This window comes from Mobula birostris, chromosome 9 (genome assembly GCF_030028105.1).
Source record: "Mobula birostris isolate sMobBir1 chromosome 9, sMobBir1.hap1, whole genome shotgun sequence".
Taxonomy (NCBI): Eukaryota; Metazoa; Chordata; class Chondrichthyes; order Myliobatiformes; family Myliobatidae; genus Mobula; species Mobula birostris.
The window spans coordinates 46,148,401-46,174,324 of record NC_092378.1 but is presented as its reverse complement, the minus strand read 5'-3'; the positions used below and the strand labels follow the sequence as shown (position 1 = coordinate 46,174,324).

At 44.9% G+C, this 25,924-nt stretch overlaps 1 long non-coding RNA gene across 2 annotated transcripts in view; it reads right to left on the bottom strand.

Annotated features, from left to right (window-relative positions):
• The window catches only part of LOC140202729 (uncharacterized), a 91,297-nt gene that overhangs the window by 35,554 nt on the left and 29,819 nt on the right, over positions 1-25,924 (bottom strand). For both annotated transcript variants that reach the window (XR_011887177.1, XR_011887176.1), the window contains exons 2-3: positions 12,672-12,827; positions 11,311-11,483 (exon numbers count right to left, since the gene is read on the bottom strand). This is a non-coding gene — a long non-coding RNA (uncharacterized lncRNA). The remainder of the gene's footprint in view (positions 1-11,310; positions 11,484-12,671; positions 12,828-25,924) is intronic.

Sequence of the window (25,924 nt, the reverse complement as noted above, 5' to 3'; positions counted from 1 at the left end):
GGTTCTTGATTGATGAGGATCAAAGGTTATGGGTGTCATAAGGAGGTGGCTGGGAACGGACCCAAGTGCAAGACACAGACACTGAAGCACAAGAGACAGGACAAGGATACAGGGTGAGGGCAAGGACATGGACACAAAAACCAGGAACCCGGAACAGGACTGGACAAGAGAGCTAGGAGCCCAGGCTCGGACTCCGAGCCAGAGACTGGACAAGGACCCAGTACCTGGGTCTTGCCTCTGGCTCGGACCCCAGAACTAGGCAAGGACGAGGTTTGGCTGGCAGGCAGGATGAGACTGGAGTCTTAGAGACTTGAGGTGAGGCTTGGCAGGAGGCAGGAGTCTGCAGGCATGAGGCTAGGGACTAGAGACTTGAGGCGAGGCGAGGCAGGTGGCTGGAGGCAGGAGACTTGAGGCGAGCCGAGGTGAGGCAGGAGGCTGGAGGCAGGAGACTTGAGGCAAGGCAAGGCTCGTCAGGAGGCTGGAGACTCGAGGCGAGGCGAGTCAGGAGGCTGCAGGCAGGAGACTCGAGGCGAGGCTCGGCAGGAGGCTGGAGGCAGGAGACTCGAGGCGAGGCTCGGCAGGAGGCTGGAGGCAGGAGACTCGAGGCGAAGCTCGGCAGGAGGCTGGAGGCAGGAGACTCGAGGCGAGGCTCGGCAGGAGGCTGGAGGCAGGAGACTCGAGGCGAGGCTCGGCAGGAGGCTGGAGGCAGGAGACTCGAGGCGAGGCTCGGCAGGAGGCTGGAGGCAGGAGACTCGAGGCGAGGCTCGGCAGGAGGCTGGAGGCAGGAGACTCGAGGCGAGGCTCGGCAGGAGGCTGGAGGCAGGAGACTCGAGGCGAGGCGAGTCAAGGCAGGAGGCTGGAGGCAGGAGACTCGAGGCGAGGCGAGGCGGGAGGCTGGAGGCAGGAGACTCGAGGCGAGGCTCGGCAGGAGGCTGGAGGCAGGAGACTCGAGGCGAGGCGAGGCAGGAGACTGGAGGCAGGAGACTCGAGGCGAGGCTCGGCAGGAGGCTGGAGGCAGGAGACTCGAGGCGAGGCTCGGCAGGAGGCAGGAGACTCGAGGCGAGGCAGGAGGCTGGAGGCAGGAGACTCGAGGCGAGGCGAGGCGGGAGGCTGGAGGCAGGAGACTCGAGGCGAGGCGAGGCGGGAGGCTGGAGGCAGGAGACTCGAGGCGAGGCGAGGCGGGAGGCTGGAGGCAGGAGACTCGAGGCGAGGCGAGGCGGGAGGCTGGAGGCAGGAGACTCGAGGCGAGGCGAGGCGGGAGGCTGGAGGCAGGAAACTCGAGGCGAGACAGGAGGCTGGAGGCAGGAGACTCGAGGTGAGTCGAGGCGGGAGGCTGGAGGCAGGAGACTCGAGGCGAGGCGAGGCGGGAGGCTGGAGGCAGGAGACTCGAGGCGAGGCGAGGCGGGAGGCTGGAGGCAGGAGACTCGAGGCGAGGCGAGGCGGGAGGCTGGAGGCAGGAGACTCGAGGCGAGGCGAGGCAGGAGGCTGGAGGCAGGAAACTCGAGGCGAGGCGAGGCAGGAGGCAGGAGACTCGAGGTGAGGCAGGAGGCTGGAGGCAGGAGACTCGAGGCGAGGCGAGGCGGGAGGCTGGAGGCAGGAGACTCGAGGCGAGGCGAGGCGGGAGGCTGGAGGCAGGAGACTCGAGGCGAGGCGGGAGGCTGGAGGCAGGAGACTCGAGGCGAGGCGAGGCGGGAGGCTGGAGGCAGGAGACTCGAGGCGAGGCGAGGCGGGAGGCTGGAGGCAGGAGACTCGAGGCGAGGCGAGGCGGGAGGCTGGAGGCAGGAGACTCGAGGCGAGGCGAGGCGGGAGGCTGGAGGCAGGAGACTCGAGGCGAGGCGAGGCGGGAGGCTGGAGGCAGGAGACTCGAGGCGAGGCGAGGCGGGAGGCTGGAGGCAGGAGACTCGAGGCGAGGCGAGGCGGGAGGCTGGAGGCGAGGATGGAGGCAGGAGGCTCGAGGCGAGGCGAGGCGGGAGGCTGGAGGCGAGGATGGAGGCAGGAGGCTCGAGGCGAGGCGAGGCAGGAGACTGGGTAGGGCGCGGTACTCCACCCAACGGAGGCAAGGGACAGGAAGGGACAGAACCAATCGTAGGTAATGGCAATACGGCCTAGCTTACCCGACAGAGGCAGGGGACAGGAAGGGACAGAACTAACCGCAGGTAATGGCAAGACGGCCTGGCTTACCCGACGGAGGCAAGGGTCAGGAAGGGAGCTAGGTACGGGGTGGCTCCAGGACAAGACAGCAAGACAAGGCAAGGCTTCAGGCAATGCAAGGCAAGACAGAACTTCAGGTGAGGTGAGAGTTACCGGCAAGACAAGGCAGGGCTTCAGGAATTGCAAGGCGAAACAAGAACTTCAGGCGAGGCGAGAGTTACCGGCAAGGCTTCAGGCAAGGAAACAGAAGGCAGAGCAAGGGATCCAAGGAGTAAGGACAAGAACAATCCAGCAGCCATGCCCTGGTCTCTGAAGGTATTTATACAGCCAGCCCCAACGAGCATCAGCTGTCTCAATTAGAGCTCAACAAGAACAGAAACAGGGCAGACAGGAAAACCTGGAGCAAGGATCAATGGACCGGACCATGAACCGGAATACGGACTTCACGGACCAGACCATGACAATGGGAAGTCGGGAGAATGGCATTGAGATGTATAATGAGTTGTAAGATTAATCAGCTCTATGGGTACTAGCCTCCATAGTATCCAAGACATCTTCAGGGAGTACTGCCTCAGAAAGGCGGCGTCCATTATTAAAGAACCCCATCGCCCAGGACATGCCCTCTTGTCATTGTTACCATAAAGAAGGAGGTACAGAAGCCTGACAGCACACATTCGGCAATTCAGGAACAGCTTCTTCCCCTTTGCCATCTGATTTCTAAATGGACATTGAATCCATGAACACTACCTCCCTTTTTATATTATTTCAGATTTTGCACTATTTTTAACTATATAAAACACATAAATATACTTACTGTAATTCATTCATTTTTTTCTATATTTATCATATATTGCATTGTACTGCTGATGCTAAGTCAACAAATTTCATGATATATGCCAGTGAAATTAAACCTGATTCTGATACCAGCCATGATAGAATGGTGGAGCAGACTTGATGGGCCAAATGGTCTAATTCTACTCATGTCTTATAGAATGCAGCTGGGAGCTCGAAATGGTCATTTTGGACAAAGCAAGAATGCTCTATAAATTAACTGCCACATGTGCTCTTGGTCTTGCCGTTGTAGGAGAGGGCACATTGGGAGCAGAAATGCAGTAGACGAGTTTCGGAGAAGAGTCATTGCAACATAGAGTACTACAGAAACAGGCCCTTCCGCCCATCTAATCAGTACCAAACTGTAATTTTGCCTAGTCCCATTGATTTGCATTTGGATCATATCTCTTTATACCTCTCCCATCCATGTACTTATCTGAACTTCCTCTTAAAGCAATTCAACCCACACCCAACACTTCCACTGGCATCTCGTGTCACACTTTTACCATTCTCTGCGAGACGAAATTCTCCCTCAGGTTCCCCTTAAATATTTCACCTCTCACCCTTAACCTATGACCTTTAGTTCTCACCCAACCTCAGTGGAAAAAGCCTGCCGCATTAAGCCAGGTGCACTTGAATCTTACCCTCACCTGGAAGGACTGTTTAGGTGATGGTTTGGTGGTGCGAGGGGTAGCGTGAGTACAAGTGTAATGCTGCCTGTGGTCAGGTAGTGGTGGGTGGGGAGAGATGAGTGGACTAGAGAGTCCAAGGGAGTGGTCTCTGCGAGAGGTAGAAAGGGATGGGGAGAAGATCTGGCTAGTGGTGGGATCGCATTGCAAATGGTGGAAATGATGAGGAATGATATTCTTGAGGTGAAGGGGATAACAGTGAGGATCGGGAGACTCTATCCACATACTCTTCGGACGGGGGTGGTGAGAGCAGATGTCTGAGAACGGTGGAATTGTGAGAGAGGGTTCCATCAACCACAGTAGAACGGAAGCCATATTTCCTAAAAATTGACACCTTACATGTCCTGGAATGAATCATCTCATCTTGGGGACAGATGGACCAGAGACAGAAACACTAGGAGAGAGAGATGCCATCCTCAAAAGAGACAGGGAGGGAAAGGTGTAGTCAAGATAACTGTATGAATAATGGGTCGCTAGTAAATGTCAGTGGTTAGTTTGTTTCCTGAGATGGAGAGAAGTCAGAGATGGTCCACATGAATTCGAGACAGGGGTGGAGGTTAATAGTGAAGATAATATTGACGAGTCCTGCAGAGGTGTAGGAAGTAGCATTAATGCAGTCATCAATGCAACGGCAAAAGATTTGGGGAGTAGTACTGAAGGTAGTTTGCAACAGGCACTGTTCCATGTAGCCAATGAAAAGACATGTGTAGCTATGGTTTATGCAAGTGCCCATGGTTGGAATTTTTGGAAGTGAGGAGGGGTAAAAAGAGAAATGTTCAAATTCATTGAGGCAGATGATGACTACTTTAATTTTTCCATGAATTACAAAGGTTCAAAAGGTTCAAAGCTTCATTTATTATCAAAATATGTACAACTCCGAAATTCATCTTCTCCAGATAGCCACGAAACAAAGAAAGACCATGAAAGTCGTTCAGACAGCCTTTTCTAAACCTATTCTATTTCTTATAAATAGATGCAGAGAGAAGCGGAGTCTATGACACTAATGGTTCTTTTTGATGTTATACAACAGCCCGTCTTCTTTTCTTTAGTTGAATTGGTTAGCATTGTTAGATTAGTTTTTTGGGGGGGGGGTATTTTTTTCCCCCTTTTTCATGCTATAGAAAAACTACAGCACAGAAACAGGCCTTTTGGCCCTTCTTGACTGTGCCGAACTATTTTCTGCCTAGTCCCACTGACCTGCACACGGACCATATCCCTCCATACACCTCCCATCCATGTATCTGTCCAATTTATTCTTAAACGCTAAAAAAGAACCCGCATTTACCACCTCATCTGGCAGCTCATTCCATGCTCCCACCACTCTGTGTGAAGAAGCCCCCCCTTCAATGTTCCCTTTAAACCTTCCCCCCTCCACCCTTAACCCATGTCCTCTGGTTTTTTTCCTCCTCTTGCCTCAGTGGAAGAAGCCTGCTTGCATTCACTCTATCTATACCCATCATAATTTTATATACCACTATCAAATTTCCCTTCATTCTTCTACGCTCCAGGGAATAAAGTCCTATTCAACCTTTCTCTGTAACTGAGTTTCTCAAGTCCTGGCAACATCCTTGTAAACCTTCTCTGCACTCTTTCAACCTTATTTATATCCTTCCTGTAATTTGGTGACCAAAACTGAACACAATACTCCAGATTCAGCTTCACCAATGCCTTATACAACCTCATCATAACATTCCAGCTCTTATACTCAATACTTTGATTAATAAAGGCCAATGTACCAAAAGCTCTCTTTATGACCCTATCTACCTGTGACGCCACTTTTAGGGAATTTTGTATCTGTATTCCCAGATCCCTCTGTTCTACTGCACTCCTCAGTGCCTTACCAATTACCCTGTATGTTCTACCTTGGTTTGTCCTTCCAAAGTGCAATATCTCACACTTGTCCGTATTAAACTTTGTCTGCCACTTTTCAGCCCATTTTTCCAGCTGGTCCAAGTCCCTCTGCAGGCTCTGAAAACCTTCCTCACTGTCCACTACACCTCCAATCTTTGTATCATCAGCAAATTTGCTGATCCAATTTACCACATTATCATCCAGATCATTGATATAGATGACAAATAACAATAGACCCAGCACTGATCCCTGTGGCACACCACTAGTCACAGGCCTCCACTTTGAGAAGCAGTTCTCTACTACCACTCTTTGACTTCTTCCATTGAGCCAATGTCTAATCCAATTTACCACCTCTCCATGTATACCTAGTGACTGAATTTTCCTAAATAACCTCCCATGCGGGACCTTGTCAAAGGCCTTACTGAAGTCCACGTAGACAACATCCACTGCCTTCCCTTCATCCACTTTCCTGGTAACCTCCTCGAAAAACTCCAATAGATTGGTCAAATATGATCTACCATGCACAAAGCCATGTTGACTCTCCCTAATAAGTCCCTGTCTATCCAAAAGCTTGTAGATTCTGTCTCTTAATACTCCCTCCAATAACTTACCCACTACCAACGTCAAATTTACCGGCCTATAATTTCCCGGATTACTTTTCGATCCTTTTTTGAACAACAGAACAGCATGAGCCACTCTCCAATCCTCCGGCATCTCACCCGTAGTCACCGACATTTTAAATATATCTGCCAGGGCCCCTGCAATTTCAACACTAGTCTCCTTCAAGGTCCGAGGGAATACCCTGACAGGTCCTGGGGATTTATCCACATTAATTTTCCTCAAGACAGCAAGCACCTTCTCCTTTTCAATCTGTAGTTTCCATGATTTCACAACTTGGTTCCCTTAATTCCATAGACTTCATGCCAGTTTCCTTAGTAAATACAGATGCAAAAAACCCATTTAAGATCTCCCCCATTTCTTTTGGTTCCGCACATAGCCAACCACTCTGATCTTCAAGAGGACCAATTTTATCCCTTACAATCCTTTTACTCTTAATATACCTGTAAAAGCTCTTTGGATTATCCTTCACTTTGATTGCCAAGGCAACCTCATGTCTTCTTTTAGCCCTCCTGATATTCGTATTTTGTATGATTTTGGGAGGTTTTAATACCTGTGTGCCAACTGAATTTATATTTATATATGTTAATTGTTAACAATGTAATCCCAATAGCTTTGTATTAATACTATGTTATGTTTAACATTTTCATATTAATAAAAAGATTGAAAAAGAAAGAAAGTTGTTCAGACAGAAACATCAAATCCACCCCGCCCAAAAAAGAACAGCATCCTGATCATCAACCCCCAAGACCCCCTCCACCAAGCAACCCAGAACAAGAACAACCCCTTCCCCACACAAATAATTAACAGAACACAACAGAATGTCAACCCCCAAATAACCTCCCTTTGAACAACAAAATGGAAAAGGAACAGGTGAAAATTATAAAAACAATGTCTAAAAAAGTCCAATAGCCCAATCCATAAATGCAGAACCACAATACTATCCTACAATATCACTGACATTTATCGAAAGAAGGGGACACCACATGAACACAGAGGCCTTACCTACCTGGCATAGCAAGCCACACAGTGATAGGCCTCTCACAGACTCCTTCTCCAGCAGCGTTCAAAAGGAAAGCAGTCAGCTTTTCTTTTAATTAAGTTGAGCCAGTGGCGTTTGAATGTATTGATACCAGAAACATGGAATTAAACAGTCTTTGCGAGAGAATGTAGAGTCGCCAGCATCCATTCCAAGAAACAACCTTCAAACACCACCCTCTGCTTCTTCTTACATTTGACTCCAATTTGAATCCACCTAACTAGCTTTTCATTGGATCTAACCTTCTACAGCAGTCTACCACGTGGGATATCAAAGGCTTTGCTGTCATCCTCATCTACCCTTCTGGTTACCATTTCAACAACCTCTTAAGTTTCATCAAGCACAATATTTGATGCACAGAGCCATGATGACTCTTCTTCATTAGGCTTTGTCAGTCCAAATGCTGGTAGATCCTGCTCCTCTGAATTACCTCCAGTAACTTCACTGCCGCCTATGTCAGAATGACCAGCCTGTCCTTGCTAACTCATACAGTGGAGCAACGTCAACCACCTTCCAGTCTTCGTGACCTTCACCAACCGCTCATGCTTAAACAAAAATCTCCACAAGGGCTTCTGCAATACCTTCTTGAGATACCTTACCACCCAGAAAGTCATAGGATGCACTCAGTCAGGTCCTGGGTATTTATCTACCTTAGTGTTCTGTAAGGCTGAGAAGGGAACTCCCTGATAACCTGAATGTTCTCCAAAACATCCAGATTTCTGGAGTGATTTGCTTCTATGCCAACGCCTCACAGTCATGATTTCCCTGATCTTTCAAAAATTTATCTGCCTCTTCCTAAATACTCACAATGATCTGGCCTCCATTATCTTCAGGTAGAGATGTCCAGAAGTTCCCCACTGTCTGCAAGAAGAAAATCTGAAGCACTCAGTCTTAAAGGACTGCCCAATAACTATCCACTAACTACGTCCCTTTGCTTGAGACTTCCTCCATGACAGAAACATTAAGAGAAAAGTAGTTGGATACTCTAGTGCAGAACACCTGATGGTGATTAATTTCAAATGAGATGTTAAGAGTGAAAATCTGCCCTCCGAATTGAGAGTAATAAGATCTCATCAAGAAATTACTGAACTCATTCCCAATGTCCTGTTCAGTAATTATCTTGCAATCAATGGCATTTTGAAGTACAAATTTTCTGCTCCTATGAACTTGTGGACTAATTGTTAGCTTGATTGCAATATTCCACTCAAAAGTACCTAGCTGACAGCAAAGTGCTTGAGGAAACGGGAGGTTGTGAAAGGGTCTGCTGATAACCCCCTTCTCTAAAAATGAGTTGTTAATACAGCACTGAAGCACTCAACTTAGTTTATGCTCTATATTAATCTCCTCCCACAATGCACTTTCATACCATCAGGCATTCTCCTCACTGCTTTTGTACTATGGGTTAAAAGATTCACATACTAAACAGTTAACGTTCGGAATACAAATCTCAATCAAAATGGGCAGCATGGTTACGTAGCAGTTAGCATGAAGTGACCTGGGTTCAATTTGCACCACTGTCTGTAAGGACTTTGCACATTCGGTGCTGTTTTAGTGCCAGTGACCCGGAGTTCAATTCATGCTACTGTCTGTAAAGACTTTGTACATTCTCCCCATGACCATGTGAGGTTCCTCAAGGTGTTCCAGTGTTCATAAATTGCTCATAGTTCTTTCACCTGTACACTGGGAAAACTGAAGTAATTTTCCACCAACTCCATCTCTCCCCTTTATGACTCCTTGAAGGCAAACCAGATAGTTTTCATCCACGTTGTCAGATTTAATCATTGGGCTGGATGGCCATGTCACCTGGGGTAGGATGACTTCAAACAGGTTTAACTGGGCAGCTGAAGACACCCAGCTTCAAGAGGACTGAAGAGAAGATAATTTAAAACATGTGGAAGGTCCAAACTAGAGGACTGCAGAGAATATGGTGAGGTGCAACTTTTAAAATTAGGACCAAGCTACACATGGATGACACAGTTTTTCACCTGTTTGTTGACATCAGAAGCTCGGAGATACAGTTCTGATATAATTTGATTGATTACCAGAACAGGCAAGGGGTGAACAGCATTTTCATGTTTTTGTAAAGGTGCAGAGACAAGTAAGCATATTGCACATGCAACTGGGGTGGAAACAATTATTTCCAGGATAGTCTAAAATAACAATAAGGTCTGATTTGATGTTCTCACTGACTGCCACATGTGATGGAGGATTGATTCCAATTACACAAACTGTGAGTCAATCCAGATCTCAGCTACTGATGTCTCTATGCTGCTGTTATTGATGTTTGCTGTTCAGTTTATAACTGGGTAGTCAAACATTTCTAAAGGATATTACTATTCTCTGGGAAGAACTGAACTACATCTAGGATCACTTGCTGCATTATGTGGGGGTCCCCTACTCCTTCCCAGATGGAGACAATGTGAAACCAACTGAAAATATAAATTGTGCCTGAAGCTTTCTAATTTTAAGCTGTCCATGATTAATTTTGTAAAGTTGCTATCGAGTCTCCTTGTGAACTTGCCAGTGACTGTGTGCAAAAGATATTGGAAGTTATCACTCTCTACAACAGTGCAATGGATAGTTGTATGAGAGCAGGGCTGAAAATTATTCGTGAAGTAATCTGACTTTCGTTTTTTAATTTAGACTTGTAAATAAAGCCCAAACCTTCAGTGTTTGCACATATCAAGGTTAATATTGAGATCTTATTTTATGTAGTTCTAGATTCTGTGCAGTATTTCTACATTGTTTTTCATATTTTTGTTATTTTAATCTTTAATGGCCCAGGCTGTTAGGATATTTATTTACTTATAGTTAATGAATTTTGCCAGATCATTAATTAACAATACATGGCTCACTGCTTCGGTGTCAATATGCACTTGTTCATTCGATGCTATCTCTAACCAAAGAGCTCTTTAGTTAGTTAGCACTTCTCACAAACTCCAGCCAGATCCGCTTTGAAGATTATGGAAAGCTTCAAAGCTCAATTTAGATTTGAAACAAAGTAGACTGAAAGTTCAAAGTAAATTTATTATCAAAGTATGTATATGTCACCATATACTACCAGAGATTCATTATGCTTAAAATGCTATAAAATCGTAGCTTGAATCAAGAAGGATTCAAAAGATCTGCCATTTTTTCTTTTTTTTTGAAATGCAAGGTAGCTGTCAATCAGGTGAACAAATGTTAGAGCTGGGATGAGTTAGGCTCCTACATGATGTTTATTTGGAGCAAGAACCAGGCATGCAGTGCAGTTGTAATAATTCAGCCTTCATATTATGAAACTTGCCAACCTCAAAGCAAGTTCAGCTTGAAGTTAACAAGAGGCATCTAGACATTGCTTAAAGTTGGGTTCTGGGGTCAGCTGAACACAGAAGACTCCCAGCATTGCAAATATCTGGCAATTACCTTCAGGGTAGGCTATTCTAAAGCCAAAGTCAGGAGCACCTTCAGGTTCCTAATAGAGACAGGAAGGAACGCTCTGTAGCTTGTAGCTACAAATGTCTGAAAATGAATACTGTACAGACTGCCCATAGTTTTGAATATCCAACTTAGAACATATGAGCTCCCACAACATTGTTAAATTCAGTCCAAGGAAGGATAGATTTCCAGCATCTGCAGATTTCAAATGGTTCCGTTCATTATCAGAGAATGTACATGTTATACAACCTGAAATATTTGTCTTCGCAGACATCCACAAAAAAAAAACAGAAGAACCACATAAAAATGAATGTCAGAAAGACATTAGAATCCCAAAGCGCTCCTTTTCCCCCTCCCTGAGCAAGCAGCACTAAGTATCCATGGATCAACTCCCCCACCCATTTCAGCAAAAAATGTCAGCACCCACCACCCACCAAGCAATAGCAAGGCACCCAAAGCGAGACCACGATCTGCAGTCAACCAAAACTATTGTTTACCCAACAGTTTGACATGCCACAGGCTCTCTCACTAACAAGAGACAGAGGTATATCACCCATTTTCACAGCGAAAGGGGAGACCGACAGACGCTTTTAAAATATTACAACCTGCCATGTCACTTTTTATTTCGAGATTCTCTGACTCGAGAATTGACAGCAAACTCTCTCATCATCGAGAGAGAGTGCGACTGCTCGACTAGGAGACTTCTGTCCTTACATCTGCCACAGCTAAGTCCTTATGTTCCATCTCCTGCAATGACTCAGTCAGCAACACTGGCCTGGAATCAGTCGACCACAGGGCCACACCCCAAAGGCGCCATCTTCCAAGCTGTGCCTGGAGAATGTCAGAAAACAGTGGGCCGCCGAGCTCCGGGAAAGGAAAATCATCTGCTGTAAAAAAAAAATACACACACAGTTTGAGTGCCACTTGCAGATCAGGGCCAACCACCTTGAAAAGGGGGGAAAAAAAATGAGACATTAACGAGAGGAATTTAAGCTGTTTCCACAGATGAGCTCAAAGAGGCAGCCACTTGGTGTCATTTTAACACCGCCCACTTCTCCAATCCCCAAGATCTTCTCTTGTTTGTGATAGAAATAGTTTCTTCTCTTTCCCTCAACTTACAGTAATTTTTCATTCTTATCAGTTTTTATGTCATTCATTACTATAACTGGAGGTGTGGTTACCCTACCACTGTACCTCTTTGTATTTTCCAATTAATGGACAATATAAGCTTACGGACCTCTACAAAAACAGAACCTATATGTTGCTCAAAGATGTCTCCTATTAATAATATTCTTCCTAGACCTACCTGCTGGAACAAGCAGCCAATAGCATAGATAATCACCATGTTGTTGCCCCTCTTGCTTCTTATTTACATGCTACATATCAGCATTAGTTCCAGAAAACACAGTGCCATTTCCCATGTGCATGTTGACTGGATCCAGTTTTACCACACCATCATCTTGCTTCCTTTCCTGTCCCCCACACCCCAACGTGTCTAAGTCACCAGACTTCGTCCTTCATCAGGCACCAGGTGAACAGAAATTTCTCCCAAATAAAATTAGGAAGGCAGTAGGTGTTACCTTCAGCACCCACTGCAACCTGAGCTCCGTCACTAACACAGCCTTTGCAGCCTTGGCGTCATATTTGTCCAGGTGGTGAGCTTTGTACTACACTACAAATCTCAGCCATCATTACAACTGCCTTGTCCCAGCCTGGCAGCATTACTCTATTCCTTACTTCTGCTCATTTGCTGGTGAGCCTGTGCAGTAGTTTGCATAACGCTATTACAGCACCAGCAACCCCGTTTCAATTCAACTGCTGTCTATGTGGAGTTCATACATTCTGCCTGTGACTGCTCCGAGTGCTCCGGTTTCCTCCCACATTCCAAAGACATACAAATTAATTGGTCCTATGGATGTAATTGGGCAGTGTGGACTCATCTTGCCACTAGGGCCTATTACTGTGCTGTTTCTCTAAATAAAAAAAGAAACAAATTCCTTATCCACACCCATTCCAATGCAATTCTGGTCATTATAAATTTTGTGTAACACCAAATTTTCTTTCTATGGTCTCACCTGAAGTTCATTCCTCTGACCTTGATGGCAGTACCTTCAATTATGGATCCTAAGCGATGGAATTCTTTGAGTAACAAACAAGAGAAAATCTGCAGATGCTGGAAATCAAAGTAATGCACACAAAATGCTGGAGGAACTCAGCAGGCCAGGCAGCACCTATGGAAAAGAGTCAACAGTCGACATTTCAGGTCAAGACCCTTCATCAGGGAATCTTGATTTCTCGACTAAACTTCTTCCATTTTTCAGTCCTTCTTCAAACTCCTAATAAACTACATCTATAGCTATGTGTCCAGATGGAAGGCATAAAAATTGCGATTAATATAGGATTAGTGTAAATGGGTGGTCTTTAGTTGGTGGAGGCTTGATGGTTCGAAGAGCCCATTTCCAAGCTGTATAACCCCTTCACTCTATGCTCAGTTTCTCCTTCTGTTTGGTAAAGGTTTGTGGAGTGCCTTTTGACATTCTACTGGATGAAAGCTCCCATATATACAGTACATATTGTTGTCAGCTGGATGAAAAGAAACCACTATTTATTTATTTAGAGATACAGTGTGGAATAGGCCCTTCCAGTCCTTCGACCTGTACTGTCCAGCGACCACCGACAACCCCAATTTAACCCTATCCTAATCACGGGTCAATTTACAATGACCAATTAACCTACCCAGTATGTCTTTGGACTGTGGGAGAAAACAGGAAGACCTGGAGAAAGCCCACATTTCCACAGGGAGAACATACAGAGACTTCTTACAGAGTATGCCAAGATTGAACTCTGAACACTGACACCCTGAGCTGTAATAGTGTCACATTAACCACTTCATTACTGTGGTGCCCAATGTATTGTTACATACATCCTAAACCATTTGGTGAAAGTGGTAGGCCAGGCACTATCTCTACAGGTTTGAGCAAGACGCAGACAAATAAAAGTTTTAAAAGGCGAAGAGAAGCAAAAGAGTGGATTCCCTTCTGTCTTAGATCTTCAGTCCCTACAGGCTCCCCACGGGTCTCAAATGTCCCTCCCCCCCACCACGGACCTCAAGCTAAAATGCAGCCTATCTGTTGGTCAATATATCAAATGCAGACTATTATTGGGATTGGAATTGGTTTATTTATCTATCGATTGATTGAGATATAGCGTGGGATCGGCCCTTCCGACCCTTCGAGCTATGTCACCCAGCAATCCTCCGATTTAATCCTAGCCTAATATTGTCACATGTACTGAGATATAGTGAAAATATTGTCCTGCATACTGTTCATACATATCAGATCATTACATAGTGCACTGCATTAGAGCCACCTGTTGAGAGATTCAGAATTGACAATCCCAGGTTAGACTCTGGGTCTGGGCCAGATGAACCTTTCGGGAACAGGGCAGCACAAGGAGACCACAACCAAGGTTGGCACATCGTTGGTCCTCCTCAAACGATACCCCCTGAAGTGAAAGACAGATTAACTGACACATTCTCAAGATAATTCTGACCTCAATGAGCTACCAGGATGAAATGCCAAACAGGCAACTGATCTCTCAACCAATGATCATTAGTATTTTCAAAAGAGAAGGAAAGGATCATAGCACATCGTGGAAGGAGTTGCACTGTCTGAGAGATTCACTGAATTTCTTCATGTGGGGACTTTTCCCTGATGTTTCCCTTAATACCAGAAAGCTTCAGAGGATCATACCTAGAGCTCAGTTGTACCTTTTCCCATCATTACTGGGATGTCCTGATCAGGCAGAACTACTGCCACCAGAAACATTTTGTAGCATATTTAATATTTCAGTTATATTTGAGTAATGTTATACATGTATTGTTTTAATAAGCATTGCTTGTTTACATATTCATTTTGAGTTACATGTAAAATTACGTGAATGGAATACATCATTACATCACCATGTTATATGTGAACATCTTACTGAAAAAGGGAAAAGAAAAATTAAGTAGACAAGCTCCGGCTCTTGTGCTGTTCTTTTGATTAGTTTTTGGATTTACAAAACACAACAGTGGCAACAAGAATGTTTTAAAATGAACCCAGGACAACTACGTACCTTTTGAAGTGCAGCACGTTCTTTTCTTCTTTAGAAGGGGAGAGAGAAGTTTGAGTTTAAAAAAAGATAGAAAATGGACAAAATTAACCAACAACGAGTATGGCCGTGGGTTCATGAACGGTGAGTAAAGGAAAGGTACGTCGCATCTGGAGTTTCCCTCCATGCCTCTCTGATGTAGTAGGGAATCGTGTACCAGGCAAGATACAGCAGTGGTTTGCCACTGCCTTCTGCCGGGTGAGTTTCCAAAGAGATCACCAGCTCGTAACCCAGCACAGATGGAAAGTGTGCAGGGGAGCCGGCTGGCTGGATGTGACCCGGGACCTTTCGTCCTGAAGTCCTACGCTGATGCCACTACGCCACCAGCTGGGTCAAACAGTGAGTACTGTGTGATAAAATAAAGCAGTAATGGCTGGCTATATTGGAAAGATAGACATATTTGTTTGCACAACAGATAACTGGACGATGTATACTGAATGAATTGAGCTGTATTTTGAAACAACTAATGAGAAATGAGTGCCAGTGTTGCTGAATGCAATGGGTGGACGAGCAAACAGTTTGCTTAGAAGCTAACTGCTCTGACCAAACCAGTCAAAACCGGTGTTGCTGATATCGTAAATGTAAAGCAGGAACATTTAGAATGAAAACATATTTTGACTGCAGAACTTTTTAAGTTACATAAGCAGTATCAAAAGGAAGGGGAGTCCATTTCAGCTTATGTGGCTGAAATGAAGAAATTGCCCAAGCATTATCATTTCAGTGATCGGCTTAATGATGCACTGAGAGATAATTTAGTTTGTGAAATACAACAGTCAACAAGCCACATTGGGCTTGTATGTGGTAAAACAGAAGTGCCAGCATTGTGGGGATGTGATTGGCTGACACAACTACAACTTGATTGGAGATCCATCCATCATCTGCAAGCCACATCCCCTGCAATAGAGTCAACTGAAAGTGAATTTTAAAAAACGGTACTGGATGATGCCACAGCAGTGTTCAAGGATGGCATTGGAAAACTCAACCATATCAAGAGTAAAATAGAGTTAAATGAAAATGCCCACAGGCAACACCAGTGTTCCCAATAGCCAAAAAGAATGGGTCTGTCAGGATCTGTGGTGATTTTAAGGTCACCATCCACCCTGCACCGAAAGTAGATCAATACCCCCTTTCTGGGGAAAACACTTCATCAAAGTGGACTTAGCTGAGGCCTACCTACAGATGGAGATGGAAGAAGAGTCAAAAGTGTTCCTCACCTGGGCCGGCTGGTGGCGCAATGACATCAGTGCCAGACTCCGGAACGAAGGTTCCTGCATTTGAATCCAGTCTGGGCCGCTTCCAAGTACGCTTTCCATCCATGCCGGGTTGAGTGTTGAGATCGCAACTCGACCTCGTAAAAATACTGTGAAATGTCTGTGTGAGGAGTGGTGCGCCACACAGTCTTTCTCTCGCTCCGCGCCTTGTAAAGGCATGAAAAGGCATCGCACACGCACACACAGACGCACACACCCCCCAAAAAAAGTGTTCCTCACCATCAACCCTCATGAAGGGCTTTATTACTATAATAGGCTTACTTTTAGAGTGGCATCTGCACCAGCACTCTGGCAGAAAGCCATGGACCAGGTGCTGCAAGGCTGCCCAGGCACTCAGTGTTATCTGGATGACATCATTGTTACTCGTGAGGATGACAAAAAGCATCGCTGACATCTCAAGACAGTGACAAAAAGATTAGAAGATTATGGGCTCAGAGCATGACATAACAAGTGTGAAATATTTAAAGCGAACATCACCCACTGTGGTCACACCATTAATGCACAAGTATTCACAAGTGTTATAAGACAATTCAGCAGTGGCGGATACCCAAGGCCAAAGGATGTGTCACAGTTGCATTCCTTTATAGGTTTTGTCAATTATTATAATAGGTTTCTGCCAAACTTGGTTACTGTGCTCCACCGCTTGAACTCATTACTACAAATTGGGAAGAAATGGCAATGGACAAAGCAGTGTGAGGTGGCTTTCCAAAAGGCAAAGGAAATGGTGAAATCAGACACTATAATCATATAAGATTCACGTCACCCAGGGAAGTTTGCCTGTGACGCCTCACCTTATGGTATAGGTGCAGTCATGTCACATATTATGCATGATGGAAGTGAACACACTTCGCATCACATTCCCTTACAATGCAGAGAAAAATTACACACAGAATGACAGGGAGGCCTTGAGTCTGCTTTAGGATGTAAAGCATTTCATCCAGAAAGTGTATGGGAGACAATTTAGCCTCATTGCTGATCATCAACCAGTAGCCTCCATTTTCAACCCACAGAAGGGAGTTCCACTAACCATAGCAGCACATATGCAGAGATGGGCTGTTTCTTGGAGGACACAATTAGAAGATCGAACTCAAGACGACAACTAATCATGGAAATGCTGATGGAGATTGTCCCGTTTACCCTTGGAAACGGAAATAGTTGAAAAATTTACATAAAAAAGAAACTCCGCTTGTCATATTCTCCCTAATGCAAATCAAAATTCTCTCTGTTACGGCAGAGACAATTCAAAGGGAAACCAGAAAAGGCCCCACACTGCGTCAGGTCTACATGGCAACCCAAAATGGCTGGAATGTACAACTCAAGTTCCAGTTCCCATATTTTTACCAGTGCCTGGATGAATTTGCCATTGACAGGGGTTGCCATATGTTGGGACTGGGAGTTGTTGTACCATCCAAGCTGAGAGCGAATATAATAAACACCAGAAATTCTGCAGATGCTGGAAATCTAAAGCTACATGCACAAAATGCTGAAAGAACTCTGCAGGTCACGCAGCACCTATGGAAATGAATAGACAGTGGAAGTTTCAGGCCATATTGTCAATAATAAACCAGTCTGCGGTGCAAAAAAGGTTGGGGACCCCTGGCGTACAGGAGCAAGATATGCCAACTAGTGGAATGGTGTCGCAGCAACAACCTTGTTCTTAACGTCAGTAAGATGAAAGAACTGATTGTGGACTTAAGGAAGGGTAAGACAAAGGAACACATATCAATCCTCAAAGAGGGATCAGAAGTGGAGAGTGAGCAGTTTCAAGTTCCTGGATGTCAAGATCTCTGAGGATCTATCCTGGTCCCAACATATCGATGCAGCTATAAAGAAGGCAAGACAGCGACTATACTTCATTTGGAGTTTGAAGAGATTTGGCATGTCAAATACTGTATACTCAAAAACTTCTATAGATGTACCTTGGGAACATTCTGACAGGCTGCATCACGGTCTGATATTGAGCGGGGTGGGGGGTGGGGCACTGCACAGGACTGAAAGAAGCTGCAGAGGGTTGTAAATTTAGTTGGTTCCATCTTGAGTACTAGCCTACAAAGTACCCAGGACGTCTTCAAGAAGCAGTGTCTCAGAAAGGTAGCGTCCATTATTCAGGACCTCCAGCACGCCCTTTTCTCACTGTCACCATCAGGTAGGAGGTACAGAAGTCTGAAGGCGCACACTCAGCGATTCAGGAACAGCTTCTTCCCCTCTGCCATCCGATCCCTAAATGGACATTGAACCCGTGAACACTACCTCACTTTTTTTTAAATATATATATTATTTGTTATTTTTACATGATTTTTAATTATTCAATATACATATACTGTAATTTATCTATTTATTTGTTTATTTTCTCTTCTATATTATGTATTGCATTGAACTACTGCTGCTAAATTAACACATTTCACGACACATGTTGGTGATAATAAACCTGATTCTGATTCTGAGGAGGCCATGGATTGACATGTCAGAATGGGAACAGGAATTGGAATTAAAATGTTTGACTACCAGGAAGTTCTGCTTTTAGCAGTGGAGCAGAGGTGCTCAACGTTGCAATCCCCCTATTTATGATGGGTCTCACCAATGTAGAGGAGGCTGCATCGGGAGCACCTGACACAACAGATGATCCCAGCAGGTTTGCAGGTGAAGTGTTGCCTCACCTGGAAGGTCTGTTTGGGGCCCTAAATGGAGGCGAGGGAGGAGATGAACTGGTAAGGGTAGCAAGGACAGCACTTTGGCTGTTTGCAGGAATAAGTGTTGGGTAGAAGATTAATGGGGAGGGACGAATGGACAAAGGAATCATGGAGATTAGGGAGGGAGTAATTGCTGCAGAAAGCTGAGAGGAGGTAAAGATATGTTTGGTAGTAGGATCCTGTTAAAGATGGTGGAAGCTGCAGAGAATGATGTGTTGGATGCAGAGGCCCATGGGGTGGTAGGTGAGGATAAGAAGAACTCTCTCACTATTAAGGGGATGAAGATGAGGTGAAAAGTGGATGTTAGGGAAATGGAGGAAATGCAGCTGAGGGCAACATCAATAGTGGAGGAAGGGAAACCCCATTCTTTGAAGAAGGATATCTGATGTCCTGGAAAGGAAAGCCTCATCCTGGGAACGGATGCAGCAGAGACAAAGGAACTGAGAAAAGTGAATAACACCTTTACAGGAGACAGGATGGGAAGAGGTATAGTTAAGATGTCACAGGAATCAGTAGGTTTATAAAAGATATCTGTCAGCAGTTTGTCTCCAGAGATAGAGACACTGGTCGAGAAAGGGGTGGGAATTGTCAGAAATGGACCAAGTGAATTTAAGGGCAGGGTGGAAGATGGAGGCAAAGTTGATGAAATTGACGAGCTTGGCATGGGTGCATGATACAGCACCGAGGCAGTTGTCAATATACCGGGGAAAAGTTAGGGAGCATTATCTGGGACGCCTTGGAACATCAACTGTTCTACATAGCCAACGGAAAGGAAAGCATCACTTGGGCCATGGCTAACCTTCGAGTCTGGAGAAAGGGAGAGAAGCTGACGGAAAAATTGTTGAGGGTGAGGACCAGTTCTGCTAAATGAAGGAGGGTGGTGGTGGTGGAGGGGAACTGGTTGTTTCTTTTGCTGAGAAAGAAGTGGAGAGCTTTAAAGCTTTCTGGATGGGTAGAAGTGCATAGGTACTGGACACCCATGGTGAAAACGAGGAGGTCAAGGCCAGGGAATTGAAAGTTAGTGAGGAGATTGAGAGCATGAGAAGCGTTGCAGATGTAGATGGGAAGGCACTAAACCTATAGAGTTGAGACATGAGGACATGAGTTCAGTGGAGTAGTTCCGAGCTACATGCCGGTTATCTAGGTGTGGTCAAAATGAAAGCATTGGCTTGAAGCTTTGTCTGGTGGTCTGGGATAGATCGGCAGATCAAGCAGCTTGTCATGCACTGTTCAGGATGCCAACGCATCCAGAAGATGCCAAGAGCAGTGCCTCTCCATTCCTAGGAATGGCCTGCATTGCCCTGGAGAGGATTCATGTGGATTTTGCCAGACCATTCATGGGCACAAATTTCTTGGTAGTAGTGGATGCAGCTACAGAGTGGCCAGAGGTATTCCCTCTACAGCCTCGCACACTGTTAATGTGTTGAGAAGCTTCTTCTCAAAGACTGGTGTTCCAGAACACTTAGTTAGTGAGAAAGGATCACAGTTTGTGGCAGAACAGTTTTAGTCATTCCTGAAAATGAATGGAATAAGAATGAATGGATGGCTTGGCGGAAAGGGTTGCCCAGAATCTAAAGAACACACTGCAATCAATGTCAGCAGAACACACAACACCGACAGTGAATCAGAAGCTTGCTAATTTCTTTCTTGCATATCACAATGCAACGCATTCCTCAACCAACAACTCACTAACTATGCTCTTCCTGGGTCATCCCCTGCGCTCATACTTCGATCTTCTCAAACACAATCTCAGAAGGAGTATGCAGGACAAACAACTGAGGCAAGCTGATGGTTTCTCAAACAAGCAGGTTCGATATTTCACACCTGGACAAGCAAGCTTGGAGAGAGACTATGGAGATGATGAAAAGTGGGCCCTTGGAAAGATTAAGGACAGAACCGGACCATTTGCCTACACAGTGGAGATTGCTTCTGATGTCACCTGGAGACAACACATCGATTAGTTGATTAGTTGAGGAGAGCACAGTTGTTAGAGAAGAAAGGCATCCAGAGCTGTCAAAGCCACTTCCTGCAGTCTCAGAGTCAACTGTAGATGTCTATGTAAAAGTTGTATTATAAAGTACCCTGTGTGTATGTATATGTGTGTATATTATGGGTTACAAGTAAGATGCATGTGAATGTCATACGTCATTACACCACCACAACATTTGTGAGCACCTCACTGAAAAAAAGGAAAAGACAAACTAAGTAGGTAAGCTCCCAGTTCCTGTGTTTTCCTTTTGATTATTTTCTGGAGTTATGGTGGTCAGCTCCTCCAGTGCCACCCTGACGTTGGCCGGGGATGGAATGTGCACTGCAACCAGGATGATAGCAGAAAATACCCTCGGCAGATAAAATGGATGCCACTTGACCGCTTGATGTTCCAGGGTGGGGGAGCAGGACTGAGACAGAGCTGCCACGTCTGTGCATCATGATGAGTTAATCACAACAACAACCTTGAACTCGACATCAGTAAGACCAAGGAATTGATTGTGAACTTCAGGAAGTAGAGGAAACACACAATAGTCCAAATCGAGAGATCAGCTGGGGAAAGGGTGAGCAGTTTCAAGTTCCTGGGTGGCAATTCTGAAGATCTATCCTGGACCCAAAATATTGACATAATTATGAAGAAGGCACACCAACAGATAAACTTCACTAGCAGTTTGAGGAGATTTGGTTAAATTAAAGCCATCCGCTAGTCTTGCGAGACCATGGGTCTGCGCCTGGGAAGTCTTCACTCTCCAGGGCACAGGCCTGGGCAAGGTTGTATGGAAGACCGGCAGTTGCCCATGCTGCAAGTCTCCCCTCTTCACGACACCAATGTTGTCCAAGGGAAGGGCATTAGGACCCATACAGCTTGGCACCAGTGTCGTCGCAGAGCAATGTGTGATTAAGTCCCTTGCTCAAGCTCACAACACGTTGCCTCGGCTGGGGCTCAAACTCACAACCTTCAGGTCACTAGTCCAATGCCTTAACCACTTGGCCATGTGCACACTGTCACCAAATACTCTAGCAAATTTCAACAGCTGTATCATGGAGAGCATTCTAACTTGTTGTGTCACCATCTGCACAAGAAGATACATTTCTTATTGTAATTTATATAAAATGTGTATTGCATGGTAGTGTTACCATGGAACAATGAATTTCACAACATATGTCAGTGATAATAAACCTGATTCTGTTTTGACCTTGTCACCAGGGGTCTGGTGTCTGGAGGTTCTTTGCAATGTCCTTCCGACTGGGAATATTGCCAACCCAAAAACGGGAGTCTCAGTTCCCTGACTTTGTTTTGAATGTGCTGTATTAGATAGTTTAAGAGACATTATTGATTCTGATGAAGCAATGTTAAAGATGACTAATAAGGAAAATGTTTGCTGACCTGCCTGAGAACTGTTCATTTCTCTATATCATACATAATAATGTTTACAGGGAAAATGACATAAGCATGGTCTTTGTTAACAAAATGTGGAAATGACTGTATAACATTTCACTGTCAAGGTGCCTCATTAATAAGGATTTAATCTCAGCAGGATTGTGCTGAATGTTCACATTTATACTCAGCCTTTCCACAAGATGTTTTTTTTCCTGTCTGCTGTTGTAAAGGAGCTTCTTTCACTTCAGGGACTGGGCTTGTGGCTATTACCAGGAGAGCTCTGCAGGTAATTACATACAAGTCAAAGAATCAGTCAAACTGTCATAGGTTACATGTCTTCTCTCCACCAAGTCAACGCTGTCACTTCTTGTTCCTCAACCTTCGTGACCAACATAGGAATGATGTACAAGACTGCAAGATGTTTTTTCACAAAAGCTCATTTAATGACTGCTGTGATTGCAGACAAAAATCAGCAAAGAGACAAGCAAAACTGATCTCCCAGGAAAAGTCCAGGGAATCTTTACTGCACTACCTCTATGACAAGTGCTTCTTTCTGGGATAAGGATATTGAAAATGTACAAAATACTCCAGGAGCAGTCTTAGCAAAGACCCATAGAATTGCAAAAAGACTTTCTTGCTCCTGCATTCAAATATTTTTGTAATAAAGGCTAACATTTCATTTGCCTTCCTGATCCTTGTTTCACCTACATATTGGCTTTCAGTGAATTGTGTGCAAGTATCTTTGAGCATCAACACCCCTCAAAACCTCACCATTTTTAAAAAAATACCCTGGTATTTTCTTTTATGCACCTAAGAGCACAAAAAAAACTCTCAAAGCCCAAGAAAGCTCACCAACTGCTCTATTTCCTGAAGAAGTTAAAGACATTTTGCACATCCCCATCGACCCTTACCAATTTTTATCAATGCACCATAGAAAGCATCCTATCTGAATGTATAACAGCTTGGTGTGGCAACTGTTCTGCATGTGACCTCAAGAAATTACAGAGCACATCACAGAAACCAGCCTCCCCTCATGGATTCTGTCTATACTTCTCACTGCATCAGTAAGCCAGCCAGCACAATCAAAGGCTCCATCTAGCCAGGATATTCTTGATTCTCTCCTCTTCCATCAGGTAGAAAATACAAAAGACTGAACGTACATACTATCAAGCTCAAGAACAACTTCTATCTCACTGTTATAAGATGATTAGATATTTCCCTAGTACAATAAGTTGAACTTTTGGCCTCACGATCTACTTCATTTTGATCTTGCGCCTAATTGTTTGCCTGCCCTGCACTTTCTCTGTCACTGTTACACTTTTTTTTGTGCACTTTTATTGTTTTTAACTGTTTTGGCATGTCTGCTTTCTAAATTCTGTTTTGGTTTTAGTATGTGTGGGCATTGATTGGTCAGGGCATCAAAGGATATGGTGAGAAGGCAGGTGTATGGAGTTGAGTGGAATCTGGGATCAGCCATGATGGAATGGCAGAGCAGACTCAATGAGCTGAATGGCCTAATTCTGCTCCTATGTCTCATGGTCTTATGTACCTCCTTCCCAATGGCAGCAGTAAAAATACAGCATGGCCTGGATGGTGGGGGTCATTGATGTTGGAGGCAGTCATGTTGATTAAAGCAGTCATGCTTCATTCCACAGAACTGCTTTTGGCCCAAACAAAAGGAACCATTGTTCTCATCAAGAAGCCAGATTTCAGATCTATGGAATTCTCCTGAAACCTTTCCACTTCCCTTTTCTCTATTATGATGTTTTCAAAAACTCTTATCTCTTTGAAGAAAACTGCTCTATGATTTAGTGTCTGTTTTTTTTTACACGATACTCTTGTGGTATCCCTTGGTATATTTTGGTACAGTAAAGGCACCTGATAAATACAGACACAAGAGATTCTACAGGTGCTGGAAATCTTGAGCAACACACACAAAATAATGGAGGAACTCAGCAGGTCAGGCAGCATTCGATGGAGGAAAAGGAACAGGCAGCATTTCAGGCCAAGGTCTTTCATCAAGACTGGAAAGGAATGGGGCAAAGCCAGAATAAAAAGATGGAGGAGGGGTTGGAGTACAAACTGGCAAGTGATAGGTGAGAGGGGAAGATGGATGGGTTGGTGTTTGGGCAAGGGAGATGATGTGAGAGGCTAGTAGGTGATAGGTAGAAGTGGTAAAAGGTCAACCCTTCCTCCACTACATTGATGACTGCATTGGCACTGCTTCATGCACCCTTGCTGACCTCATCAGCTTTTATCAACTTTGTCTGTAACTTTCACTTTGACCATCTCTGATACCTTCCTCCCCTTTCTTGATCTGTCTCTATCTCTGGAGACAAACTATCAACCAATATTTTTTATAAACCTACTGATTCCCACAGTTATCTTGACTATACCTCTTCTCACACTGTCTCCTGTAGTAACACTATTCCCTTCCTCAGTTTTTCTGCTTCTGTTACCGGGATGCGGCTTTCCATTCCAGGACATCAAAGGTGTCCTCTTCCTTTAAAGGACAGGGTTTTGCTTCCTCCACTATTGATGCTGCCCTCACTTTCATCCTCCATTTCCCGAACACCGACGTTCCCTCCATCCTCCCGCCTTCTTAACAGTGATAGAGTTCCTCTTGTCCTTATCTACCACCCCATCAGCCTCTGCATCCAACACAGTATTCTCTGAAACGTCCACCATCTCTAAAGGGAGCCAATCACCAAGCATATCTTTATCCCCCCCCCACCCTCTCTTTCTCTCTCTCTACTTTCCACAGGGATCCCTTGTCCATTTGTCCCTCCCCATTAACCTCCCTCCCAGCACTTATCCCTGAAAGTGGCCAAAGTGCTGCACCTGCCCATTCACCTCCTCCCTCGGCTCCATTCAGGGCCCCAAACAATCCTTCCGGGAGAGGCAACACTTCACCTGCCAATTTGTTGGTGTTGTTTATTGTGTCCAGTGTGGCATCTACATTGGTGATACCTGTTGTAAATTGGGGAACTGCTTTGTCGAGCACCTCTGCTCCAACCGCCACTAGCAGGACCTCGAGGTGGACAAACATTTTAATTCCCATTCCCGTTCTGACATTGGACAGTCCACGGCCTCCTCTTGTGCCAGTATGAGGCTGACTTCAGGGTGGAGGAGCAATACCCTATATTCTGTATGGATAGCCTCCAACCTGATGGCAGGAATATAGATTTCTTCTTCCAGTAATCAAATTTTCACCACCCCCTTGTCCTCTTTCCCCACTCTGACCTTTTACCTCTTATCACCTGCCTATTACTTCCCCCTGCATCCCCTCCTATTTCTCTTTTTCCTATGGTCCACTCTCCTTTCCTATCAGATGGCTACTTCTCCAGACCTCAACCTTTCCCACTCAGCTGGCTTCACCTATCACATTCCAGCTAGCCTTCTTCCCCTACCCCCACCTTTTTACTTTGGCATCTTTCCCCTCCCTTCTTCGTCCTGAAGAAGGGTCTCAGCCCCAAACATCGATCATTTATTCATTTCCATCTATGCTGCCTGACCTGTTGAGTTCCTCCAGCATTTTGTGTGTATTATTAACAAAAGATGGAATTTGATAGGATACAATTTGTTGTTAATTTTTGAAAAAACAAAACTAGATAGATGCATGTATATTTGTATGAAATTAAACAAAATTTATAAATTAATACAGTATGATGCTGCTGAGCCTTGATCTGTTTCTTCGCGAAGTATCTGCTTGATTTATATTAACAATTAAATCAAACACCATCACAGCAACAAACCAAAAAATGCAGCAGCAAAGTTCAGTAAACATTGGTATTTCTTAATCCTCTAATATTGTAATTCCATATTTACACCTTAAAACAAAGTGG